Source organism: Lipotes vexillifer, unplaced genomic scaffold (assembly GCF_000442215.2).
Source record: "Lipotes vexillifer unplaced genomic scaffold, Lipotes_vexillifer_v1.1 scaffold478, whole genome shotgun sequence".
Classification (NCBI taxonomy): Eukaryota; Metazoa; Chordata; class Mammalia; order Artiodactyla; family Lipotidae; genus Lipotes; species Lipotes vexillifer.
In genome coordinates, this window is record NW_006779682.1 from 175812 (window position 1) to 188312 (window position 12501).

At 50.0% G+C, this 12501-nt stretch overlaps 1 protein-coding gene across 3 annotated transcripts in view; it reads right to left on the reverse strand.

Annotated features, from left to right (window-relative positions):
* ABCG1 (ATP binding cassette subfamily G member 1) overlaps nucleotides 1-12501 on the reverse strand; it is a 65722-nt gene that overhangs the window by 45804 nt on the left and 7417 nt on the right. The window lies entirely within an intron of this gene.

A 12501-nucleotide genomic window follows, 5' to 3' on the forward strand; every position in this document is an offset into this window, starting at 1 on the left:
GTCCGGGGCCCGTGCTCCGCAACGGGAGAGGCCACAACAGTGAGAGGCCCGCGTACCGCAAAAAAAAAACCAAAAAGTGACCAAAGCACCCTGGGGCCTTCTCCATACGACGGAATCATTTACCAAACAGTATAACATTACCAAATCCTATGAATTTTCAAACTCCCCCCAGAAACACAGCTCTGATGTGTCCCCCGATGTGTCCCCCTTCAGTCTACAGCAAGCTCATGGACGTCATGTGAACCAAGAAGGCCCACATTGCACAGGTTTTCATGAACCCTGGTGGCCCAGCCAGGTCGTCTGGCTCTCGCATTCCAAGTCCAGTCACTTCTGGACGTGGGCAGGGCTCTCAGAGCAAGTCCTTGAGCGTCAGAGTTACGAAACTCCCAGAGATCCACGTGTCCTTCCTGGCCATTACAGGCCTCCGGGCCCCCGAATCCCACTGGAAAGTCTGCCCACGTGGCCACCCCACCCCCGCGATGCTGACAAAGTCCCAGAGCAGCGGATTCGAAGCCCAAGGCAGGTACACAGGGCTGGACCCTCCCTCTAACACAAGACTTACAGCCCTGTGACCTCGGGAGGTCCTTCCCCTCCTGCCTTGCACCCAGGAAACGCTCAGCTAAGTCAACGTTCATCATAACTGTGCAGTAGCTTCACTCCTTTTATTTCTAAAGCCTCAGAGTTTACCCCCAACTTACTTTTAGAATGATAACATCCTGTTGACTCTAGGCTATTATTATTTTATTATATCCCATATAATACCATTCATAAGGACTGTAGCTACTGTTTATTAAATGCTACATGTTGGGCACAGAGCTTCACCTGTATCAAGATATTTGGTCCAATAAGATGGGTATTATAATTATTAATAACCCCTTTCTACAGGGAGGTTACGTGACTCAGCCAGTGGCCCAGCTGGTAAGTGGTAGAGCCGGGTTTTGAACCCTGGCTCTTTTAGTCTGGAGGCCACGTTTCCAGCCCTACCCACTTCTCTGCTGAGTGCATGTTGCTAAAAGGCGCTAGAAAGGGAATCATTTTATTAAAATAAACAGAGAGAGAAAGAAGGAAAATTTTAACTAAGCCCCACATACAATTCAATTCATCTTAACCTCCTTCTTGGTACACATTAATTCAGAATTACTGTAAAGGAAGGAAAATACATTTTCTACAAAACTACAGCCACTGGGATTTCACGTTAAATATCTGCAACTCCAAGAACAGCCTTCACGCGCTGGCCATGCCGCTGCCACGCTGAGACCTCGCTCGCCACCGACACCCCCGCGGCTGCCAGTTGGAGCAGTGGGTACAACATCCTTAATGTTCAATCGTCAAAGTCTAGCCACCAGACTAAAATGCACGGCACCTGATAAAATCTCACATCCTCCTAAGGTAACCTACACAAACCTCACTCCTGAGGCCAAGCCCTAAAGTGTAAAATTTCCAGCGGTGGAAATTTCCATCCAGTAACGACAAGTGTAGATGCTTCCATGTAAATGTCTGGACCATGCAACCCTCCTCGGGTGGTAGCCTAAAGCTCTTGGAAGACCTCCTGGATAGAATAAACTCTACCTATAGCTGGTCCACGAAAGCACATGCGTCCTAACAAGAGGCATTTGTTCACATCTCTGAAACGCTCGGTTGACTTAGTCCTAATTGTTGCCGTGAGCAGGAAACCCAGGGGCACGGTAGAGAAGGAACAGTATAGAAATTCTCGCGGAGAACAACTCTAGGGAAGCTTGTCAGCTGTCTCCCTCTGGGACGGCAGGAAGCTCCAGGTATTTGGATGAGAGATCCCGGATGCCGTGCAAGAGACGGCACTTCTGTGCTGCTGGACAAGTGCGCAAGGGACTTAACTGCTCTGAACCACAGGGCAAAGGGTAAGCAAACCTTCCCACGGGGTTGCTGGGAAGATGGGGTAAGTTACTGCACATGAGCTGTATTATTATTATTATTTTATTATTATTATTATGCCAAATCTTTAATGAAGCCAAGAACCCAACCCTTCAGAGACCTTTGACCCACACACTACAAAGCATTGAGCCCCACTGTGTGCACGTGGGTCACAGTCACGCCCCACTCCGACCCTCTGAGACTGGCACTCTTATCAGCCCCATTCTGCAGATGAGAAACCGAGGCCCCCAAACCACGTGGAGCCGGGCTTCAAGTGCAGGCTGCCTGACCCAGAATCCAGGCTCTCCCCACTGCCCGGCAGCCCGCCTGCCCATCCACGACGCTGCAGCTGAGGCCAGCGGTTGAGCTGCCCCAAGGAAGCAACACCTAGAAACCACTTCCTACGTGGCTGGTCAGAGATGGCGCACGGGCTTGACACAGCAAGGGAAGATCAAAACACTCCATCTCCTCGGGGCTCTCGCTTTTCCTCCCCACTTCTCCTAAGACCTCTTCTGGGGTAAAGGCATATGGTCTTCTACTGTGATTCAGAGTTTTGTCATTTCATACATTCATTTGGCAGACACCTAGAGGGTGCCGACTCTGAGTGAAGCATGGGGTAGGTGGCAGAGATGAGGGGTGACTGACACAGCCCCTGCTTGGAAGCTCAGAAGAAGAAACACATAAAATCATGCACTGAGTTCTATGATCGTAGGGCAGAGGGGTAGGGAGGTGCCCAGGAAGGACCCTGGCCCTGGAGGTAAGGATGGATGAGGGCAGGCTTTCCCCCAGCTTAGGGAGGCAGGGAGGGTTCCTGGCAGAGGGTGTGGTCCAGGCAGAGAACACACAGATACTAGGTAAGCAGCCCCTTCTGCAGCAGGCGGTCCACCTGGCTGGCACATGCAGAGTGGCTGCAGAGAAAAGAGACAAGCAGGAAAGGGCCCAGAGAGAGACTTTCGGCCAGGCTAAGCACTTTATAGAGACTTATCCAATCCTGAAACTAAGAACACTCTTAAGAAGAGACAAAGGGACAAGATGACAGTTGTCATCCTCCTCTCTAAGCCAGACAAAAATCAGAGACGAGAAAAGGGTGTGGGGTTTGGACCAAGGCATGCAGCACATTTGTGACAACTTACAGGGTAGACCAGAAGCCCATGATTAGACAGTACCCTCTCATACCATTTAGGACATAACCATTTTCTGGACAGGCTGACATGCAGGTCTTAGAAACAGGAAACCCACAAGCTTCCTTTCCAAGTCTCAATGGGGACTCTCATAAAATGTGAAACTAAATGTAAGGGGTCCCCACTTTTCAACCAGCTTTTGGATATAGTCTGTTCTTCTGCTGGCAATAAGCACTGTTACTGTTTATAGCAATGGAACGTCTCGGCTATCATAAATGTGCACTTCCTTCTTTTTTCCAAAGGTTTTTCACCCACTTCACCAGCCGCACCTCAGGAAAACACAAGAGGGAATTTATGTGTAAAAGTTACCCACCACCATCTCTGATTCCTGTATCCAACCTTCAGGTCAGTGAGTCTCAGAGATTTGAGAACCATACTTTCTAGGTAGGTTTATGTCAACTGTACAATCACAAAATCAAATAAGCAACCAAGTAAAACCCAAGACTGTCCTCATAAGAACCATCATTAGCTCCCGGTCTCCTTGTGTTTGGTCAGGAGCCATATGAATGATGGCTTGAACGTTTCATAACTCACCTAAATTCAGCCCATAGGAACCAGACTGGCCGGGTGTCTAGGGAAGACCCTGGTTCCCAGGGAGAGGCAAAGCATGGCACCTCCAGTTCCATCAAGGCATCCCAGGCCTCTGAGGCGCTGGAACGGAGCCCAACTTGTAGAAATCATGTTTATATTTAGATCACATGTATGGATTCTCTCTCTCTCTCTCACACACACACACACACACACACACACACACACACACACGCACACGATGTGTACTGGATGCTACGGGAAGCACACTTAAAGTTCAGCTGCTATTTATCTAAGCCTCGCTAACACACCCAGGATGGATGTGAGTCAGCAGGGATCAGGGAAGCGGCAGCCTTGCAGCGTGACACTGGATTCCAGCCCACTTACTGGACCTGCCACTCAGATTCCTAAGGGAATTCCGGGATTCCAAAATCCACCCTGGTCATTTGTAAACGCTGACTGCTTCATCTGTTTGGCCCAAACTAGGAGGCCCTGCCTCTCATTACTCCACCCACAGGGGGAACCTAAAACAAAGCAAAACAACATTTCATGAGGATTCGGGTTTCGGTTGTCTCACAGGAAACGCATGCACCTGACCTAATGGCCCCACTTGCCACTTTAAATAGAAGTCTGGAAAATTCATGAAGCCTCCCCATTCTGATGAAAGCGATAAGGACTGAGACACTGCACAGGACGCCAGCCATTTTCCTGAGGACAGCCTTTCTAAATATCTATGTGCTATTTCTATTCCAGTGAAGTTTCCCAATTATGCTTAAAGACATCAAAATAATAATCATTGGGTAAGAAATATCTCCATTCCTCAGATACATTTTAGTGATGCCTCCAGAGCAAAATTAGGCTACTGGAAAGGTTCTCCCACTTTCTGGGCCCAGGTGTTCGTCGGATCTGGGCTGGAGCAGTGGGGAGTGCATGCCCGGGGGTCCGCTGTGCACAGGGCAGCCCCATTCGGGGGTAGGCGGAGACCCCGGCCTGCTCGGAGGGGCCGCAGCGTCCGGACCTAGGAGCTCGGCGTCCTCTGCTCGCGCTTAGCAACAGCGCCCGGCGCGCAGCCAGCCAATCGCGCGGCGCCGCCGAGGTTACCCGCGAGCGTTGACCGGTAGTAACCCCGGCGCGGGCGGCGGCGGCGGCGGCGGCGGCAGCCGGCGGCCACTGCGCACGCGCAGCGGGGCGCACCTGCCCGGCTCGCAGCTAGGCCGGCAGTGCTCTTCTCTTTCAACTATTGAAAATTTAGGATTCCCGAGGAGCACGAAAAGCTCCAGGGAGCCTCTGCCGGACCCTCAGCCAGATCTATAGCTGAAAGCAGGTGTGTCCCTGCCGCTTGGCTGGGACAGCGCAAACGTCGCCCTGGGCCCCATGCCTGCAGAGTCAGCGTCCACCCCGGCCAAGAAAAGAGAGGGGTTTTTACTCCATTTTTAAAGCCGGCGGAAGAGCCCTCTCGGCGGGCGTGGGGTGGGCCTGGCCAGAATGAATTCGCTCCTTCGAGACAAGCCGGTCGGGTCGCCCTTGGAAGGAACGTAGGGGTGGACGACAGGGGGCCCGATCACCCCGTCCTGGAGAGGCAGGGCGAGCAGAGGCTCCCCGCACAGACCCCAGCCAGCTGGACGGAGTTCTGATTCACGATGGAAGCCAAAACTGCCCCCAGCCCAGCTCATGAAGGAAATCTGGGGGTCCCCTTCCCCAGCAGATGAGAAGGGCTTTTGTGGCACCCCTGCTGCCGCCAGGGTCTGGGGTTGTGTTTGTCATCCGCAAAGAAAAGGTGAGAAAGACAGCTCATCTTACGTGGACCTGCGAAATGACAAAAGGGAGAAGGGTTCTCAGTGGAACTTGTTGAGAGGCAGGTCGTTAGGACTTGTGGTCTAAGCCTGAACCTGAGATCTGCCTCCTTCTAAGCCTCCTTTTCTCCTGGGTAATGTCCACACTGATAATGCCCCGTGGCTTTCCGGGGAACACATAATGAGACAATATGCTAAAGCAAACAGCATTTGCTTAGTAAACAGCTATTTTTAATTAAAAAAAAAAAAAAAAAAAAAAAAACACTTCTCCCGCCAAAACAGTGGGAGGGAAGAAATAAAAACTGAGAAATCCCATAAAATTCCTGCTAAAAGTTTCGCTTTCAAGATAGGCAGTGGAGCTATCAAGGCGAGGGACTTTTTTGTCTGAGCGCATCAGCTCACCTTATGACAATAAAAGAAACAGAAAGAGTCACTCAGGTTCTGTTTTTCCGTTGATCTCCACCCTTACCAGTTCACAACCAAAACCAAGAACATTCCAGCAGGGGCCCCTGCTCACCGCCCTGCCCCCAGGGATGCCACTGTGGTACCTGCTCCCAAGGCAGGACTCCAGCCTCATCTCCTCCATGAACCACAGGCTTCTTATTTCCTCCTTTCCAGGTAGCCCTGGATCTCGATCTACCTGTTTTGTACATGGTTAGGCTTTTCTCCTCCCAATTGGTGAGCTCATTTCAAGACCAAGATTGTACGTGTTCTGCAGAATTCCAAAAAGCAGAACTTGGATCAACAAATGAACATGACTCGGATTGAGATTTCAGCTCAACAGACAGAATTCTAAGGATGAGAGTTGTGCAAACATGGACCTGGCCACACAGAGAGATGTCAGGCTCTGGCTGCTGCCCAGACAGCCTGGCTTCCCGTTGTCAAGGGGCGAGAGGGACTGCTCCACGGGTGAGAGGTCAGATGAGGGAGCTCCCAGGACCCTTTGGGCTCCAGGATTCAGGCTCTAAATATAGGTCTCAGCTGGACATAATCACAGTCTTGAAATCACTCTGGCATGTCTTAATTTTGACACCGAATGCCATTTACCCCACAAGCACAAAGGTGACTAACGACAGCACAGCTGACAAAGTGAGAAGTAAAACTAAGGGCTGTGCATCAGGCCGGGTCCCTGCAGGTGCATCAGTCTCCATCCTTCACTCTGAAAACTCCTCTTGACGCCTTTTCTCAAATTAGGGGCAAAAACATTCAGTATCAGAGACATTTTACTTGAATGTACGCTTTCCTGTAGAGGTTTTGGAACTGTATCAGCAAGGGTTTTATAGAGCACGTACCTCCAGGGGTTCTACAAACCCCCGGTTTGTACGGTTCAGTCTTTCCAAATGGCTTTGAATCTGACCCACGTGGTTACCTTTGTTCCTTAAATAAGCAAATCTGTTGATTCTACAACTGAACTCAAAAAGAGCAGGTGTATGGTTACTAAACATTTTCTTCTGCCAATTTATAGACAAAAGAAATGGTTTCGTGTTCAGCAGAATGTCACCCTGTGTTATTTCTTGGCCTTGATGGATTCGGTTCTGGTTTACAAGAGAGGACGTTAGTTCCTGCACGTGAGGTTTTCAAGATGTCAGCATATTTGGGGGTGTTAAAGGAAGGCAGGAGGGCACCCTCCCCCAGCAAGTGAAAATGAGTGTCGCAAGAATGTCCTTGAAAAGTGATAGTGACACCAACCCCCCACTGAGCAGAACACAGTCCTGCAAAGTCACACTGAAGAGACCAGATGGCTCCAGACCAGGCACACTCTCTGGAAAAATAGCAACGTGTTACTGTGCCTTGCCAACCGGAAGGCCACGGGGGTGGCCTGACAGTGAAGCAAAGGAGACGAGCCAGTGTCGGCAGGGCCACTTGTGCCGTGTCTACTGGGGCTGTTGAGCCGGATCGGGCCACACTTGAATCACGCACTCCTGATTCCAGGTCCCAACTGGTGACGGTTTGGCTTCCATGCAGTGTGCTCCAAGGGAGAGAAGGGGCTGGCTGGAGAAGGGGCGCCTAGACCCCTTGGATGTTCAAGTTCTGCCTGTAAACTAGCAAACCCTTTTGGTTTTGTACATGGTCACGCTACATCCACCTGTCCTGAGAGTCAGCCCATCCTCCACAGTTTTTCAAAGCCTCTTTCGGAGCATATAAGACGGAAGTACAGAACTATTCCAGAAGACCTCATCACCAAATGGGCCTGAGAGGAAGCCACTGAGAGCTTGCGAACTGGCCCGGGAAGGGATGGGAGGAGGTCTCCAGCCATCTGCGGTCACCAAGGTGACCTGGGGTCATTGGGCTCCTGGTGTAAAGCCCCAGCCTCAAGCAGGGAGCCCTGGCAAGCAAGGTTTAGGTTTGCCACACTGCACTATAAGACCAGTCACAGCCTCAAATAAAGACAAAGGAAGAGTATCAAAAGCCATTTCTTTTGCACCCCAAAGAAAGCCCGCCTTAGCACGATAGTTTCCAAGAAGCACAAAAGTGATTCATTCATGCTAGGGGAACAGAAACCCGCCTTTGCTCTTGAGCAGCGCCCCCCACTGGAGCCCCCTCTCTGCTCTGGGATTTCTAGAGTCTCCCTTTCTCTGGCCTTCCCTCCCCACCCCTGTCCCAGTCAGTTGGATCAAGTCATCCAGCGCTGGGTTGGAATCCAGTCTTCCCTTCATGGAATCGCTGAAAGGGATTTTAGTGGCACATTCTACTCATTTTAGCCAGCCTGTCAGTGCAGGCCTTGTGAAATTGCCATGGAAATTAAGAGAAAGCAAACTTCAATCTGAGAAGGGTGTTCGAATGCATTTTTATAGCTCAGAAGCAAACCAATACAGATAATCTGACGTGGGGCTGCCCAGAATATTTAACTCCATCCTGGCATTTGGCAAGGATGAGGCTGGAGGTCCGGTTTCAAAGTAGGAGGTGCTGTCCCATTCCATCGGAGTGTTACTGTGTTGAGGCCCCAGCCGGGCTGGGGAAGAGTAAAGAAAACTCTCCAAACCCTCAGATATGATTACTTTTGTTCTCAACCCACAAGGTAATCTTGGGAGGTGTTATTTCATTTCTAAGAATCATGTCACCTGTTTGTGCAAAGCATGCCATACGTGCCAGCCTCACCTCCCTGGGGAGGAGACAGGACAGCCAGGCCTCTCCATGGGATTAGGAAACCTCTTTATGGGTCCTTGTGAAAGGCAGAGGTGACTGACATCCAAGCAGGCCGATTAAAGGGGAAATGAGTCAGAGGTAACCGTCAAGGCCACCCCCAGTGGTTTTGTAAAATGGGGTGAGGCACATCCGTGCCATAATGGTTCCGTTGTGTGCCCACGTCAGGGCCGGATGTTTACTAGGTGCCTTGTCAGGTCCTATAGCCTCAAGCCCCCCAGACCTGCCTTCACGTCCCACCTCCCCTGCTCCTGTGACCTGGGATACATCTCTGAACCTCGTGTACTCCACACATTGAAAGGACAGAATTGGCCCCTGAGCCAACTGGCCCAAAGGGCTGCTTGAATTGTATAAATGGAAATGGCTCCAGTCTCCTTGGGGGACAGACGACCCAGAGTACCCTCTTAACTCCACTGTGTGGACGAGCTCTGAAAGCCAGAGAGTGCTGTCTCAGTGTAGAATTTTCTCCGCTCCACCTCAGCATTTCACAATGTGGATTCTCTTCTTAACAAGGGGTCCTAAATGTTACCAATGCCAACGCAGTGTCTACCATCCAGGACGCAAAAGCTGCTTTCAAAAATAAGTCACACTGGGGTGAGTGAGGACAATCAAACCGGATTGTTCCCCTACGTCCCTCGACACAACAGTTTGTGTAACGGCACCAGAGTCCGCATTGTTCCAAATCATCTGTCCCATCAACTTAGGCTATGTGAGTGAATGCCTTGAGGGAAAGTAATCACTGTATCAGAAGCCAGGAAAATCATCCTTGGGGTGTACTTTTTTTCTCCTGAGAACAGTTCCTTTCACAATTATGTTGTCTACTAGGAATCTATTATACGATCCAGATTTTCCTCTCAAGACATCATTAATCATATGGTGAAAATGGAGCTACAACTGAAAATACAAGTTGTTTTCTTAGATGCTGAAGTCAATGCCTGGCAATTGTCAAGCTCAAGAATTAGAAAGCATCAGTGCCTGACACTCTGCCTTCTTAAAAATACTGCCATGGAGTGACTTATGACCCTTCTACTAAGGATTATGAAGCTCTCTTTCTCCGTCTTCTTTCTTTAAAATAACTGTGTAGGAGTTTTTAATATTATTCTAATCCCAGTGCCAGGCTTTGCTACAGCATTCTGTGTTGAGTTTGTGTTGTAGCACCGTGTTCTGGGAGAAAACGGCTTTCCTAGAGTTTACTGGAGTGGCCCAGTGTCTTCATGATGGAAAGAAGCCTGAACTAGGAATCCGACGGCTGGATGGCGGACCTTGCTGGCTCTGACCTTGAGCGAATCACTCCAGCCCTCAGGATCGTTTGTCCTTCACTACACACTTCACCTGTGGTCATTACAATGCACTCAGCACATAAAGTTGAATTTAAAAACCAAAACCAAAACCAAAAACTATTGACTTGATACAGACAGAAAAACAGAATATGGTCAGAGAAGTAAGAGCAAAAGCTCCTGCCCCAAAGTTTGGTCACACTTGGCATCACGCTGGGCATCACACAGAGGTGATGCGAAATATAAAACTGCCACTAAGAGAAAAGAGAAATGCTTGCCAGCTCGGCAAGCATTTGTGGGCACCAAGCCTAGAGAAGGAACACAGCTTCCCTATGGCCATGGGGACCCTGGCACCCTGAGGCCCTGCACCAGGCGCTGCCTGGGTGCCCAAGCGTCGGAAACCACCACCCAGCCCCCGGCCCACCCCCCAGCTCAGGCTCGGGCAAGCCCTTCACACGTGGCTTCCTTTCTATTCAGTGAGAAGGTGGACGAGTATCCCACACCCTCGAGGTATGCGGGAGTGATAAACCATCTAAATTCTGAACTGCGAGGGTACCAAGAACAAAGGAAACGATGGGGCTGCACGGGAGAAGGGGCACAGAGAGGGAAGTGGACACAGGCGCTGGGGTGGAGAAAGAGGCCGGGAGGAAGCCAGACAGAGAAGTCAGGCCTCGTTGGTTGAGAAACCAAACACCTGAACGCACCAGACTGACGGTGCCCGACTTCCTCTCCAGCCCTAGCCATCTCTGACTCACAGGCAGGTCCCGGGGGCCCACTTTCTACTCCTCCCCGCTTGAGCCCACACAGGTTACTGCAGGGCAAGTGTTTATCCGGCAGCCATCTGGGCGGGGCTTCCTAGGAGGCCACCGGCCATGGACGGTAGTGGCCCCTCCCTCATTAATTAAGAGGCCATCACTGTTGACAATCAGTGTGACCAGTTCGAACATGTAGAGAACAGAGGGTGGGCAAGCCGCACACCTGACCAGGAAATGATGTTCTTCACCTGCCAGCCCCAGGTGAACACCTGCTGGGTTGGATTTCAAACCAAGATTCTGCCATGGTTTTCAAACATGTGCATTTCTGCATTTCAAGCCTTCACCTGCGAGGATACCCACCCAAGCGTTTTCAGCATCATGACCACGTTTCTAAGCCCACACGTAACACGTGGACAGAAACCTGCCCACGTGGCCCACAGGTCTGCCGCAGTTTGTCTATAGAGACACATCAGGTCAAAACCTCATGACACCCTCCTGGTCGCTCGGTGCATTTTTTCGGTAAAATCTTTGTTCAAGCGGAGAAGGAAAAGGCTGGAACCTTCTGTTGAAATTTCAAGGGGCTCAAGCAAATGGGCCCAACCCTGAGCCTCTCACAGAATTTCTTTGTTAACAAAACAGGCTGGCACACTCTGAACATGTTGAGTCTCAGATAACAATGCTATGGTATCAGCCACTGAGGAGGTTTGGGATCTGTTCCCATTTGTGCCAACAGACACAAAATCATCCCACAACCAGCTCGGCTCAAAGGTCCCAGGGACCAGTCAGTCAAGGTTCTAAAATCATGGCTCCAGGGAATTCCAGGGTGGCCAAGCCAACCGTCTCAACTGCCTCACGTCAAGAGAGTAGGAAGCAAAATGAAGGCAAAAAGGGGCAGAAAGATGAAAAGTAAACAAGTGAGTCTTTGTGGGTCTTCTTCAAAAAAAGATTGAATCTAGCTTTGAGTTGAGAGCTCTGAACAACCCCAATATTCCAGCATATTCCGGGGGTACCTGAGTCACTTTGTTCCAAATTCCTCATAGATGTTCAAGTTGTTTTAAATGATTCATTAGAAACTGAGGATCACTGTTTCTGGGTGATGTGTAGCACGTCCTCTCCCAGTCACCCCCCGCTCAAAGATGGACACATGGAGGATGCACGGGGCAGCGGGGGATGCGGAGTGAGTTCCACGGGAAGAGGTCGGTCAGGCTCGAGAAAGAAATACCAACCCAGGGAGGCGTTAACTCCACACACTTTGAAAACCTAGAGCTGGCAAAGGAGCATCCACGTTGCTAAGAGAACTCAGAATGCCATCAGTCATCAACTCCCATTAACATGCAACAGGCCGGCGGCAAACTCCTGTGTGCGTGGCTCTCCCGAGACCTCCGAGTCCCGCCTGCTCCGTCATCTCTTCTGTTCTTATGGATAGCCCACCAACGCCCCCCCATGAGACTGTCCTTTCAAGATCTGTAAACATACATGTCTGGTTTCCAGAGAGGTTACTATAGGTCACTGGTTACTTTTCAACACTTCAAGCTTGGGAGGAAACACCTGGCTTCCACTTTGCTCTGAAACATTAAAAAAAAGAGTCCTATCTCGAAAGACTAACGTTAATGGCATCCAGTAAAGAGGACCCTCCGAGTGCAGACAGGAAACCAGCACACATGGACGCTGGTCAAACTCTGTGATCATATCAGAGCTTAAGAATCAGTGTGTGACTCACAGACGTAGAAAACAATCTTATGGTTACCAAAGGGGAAAGGAGGGGTGGATAAATTAGGAGTTTGGGATTAACAGATACACACTACTATATATAAAATGGATAAACAACAAGGACCTACTGTATAGCACAGGGAACTATATTCAATATCTTGTAATAACCTATAATGGAAAAGAATCTGGAAAAGTGCATATATATATATATATATATATATAT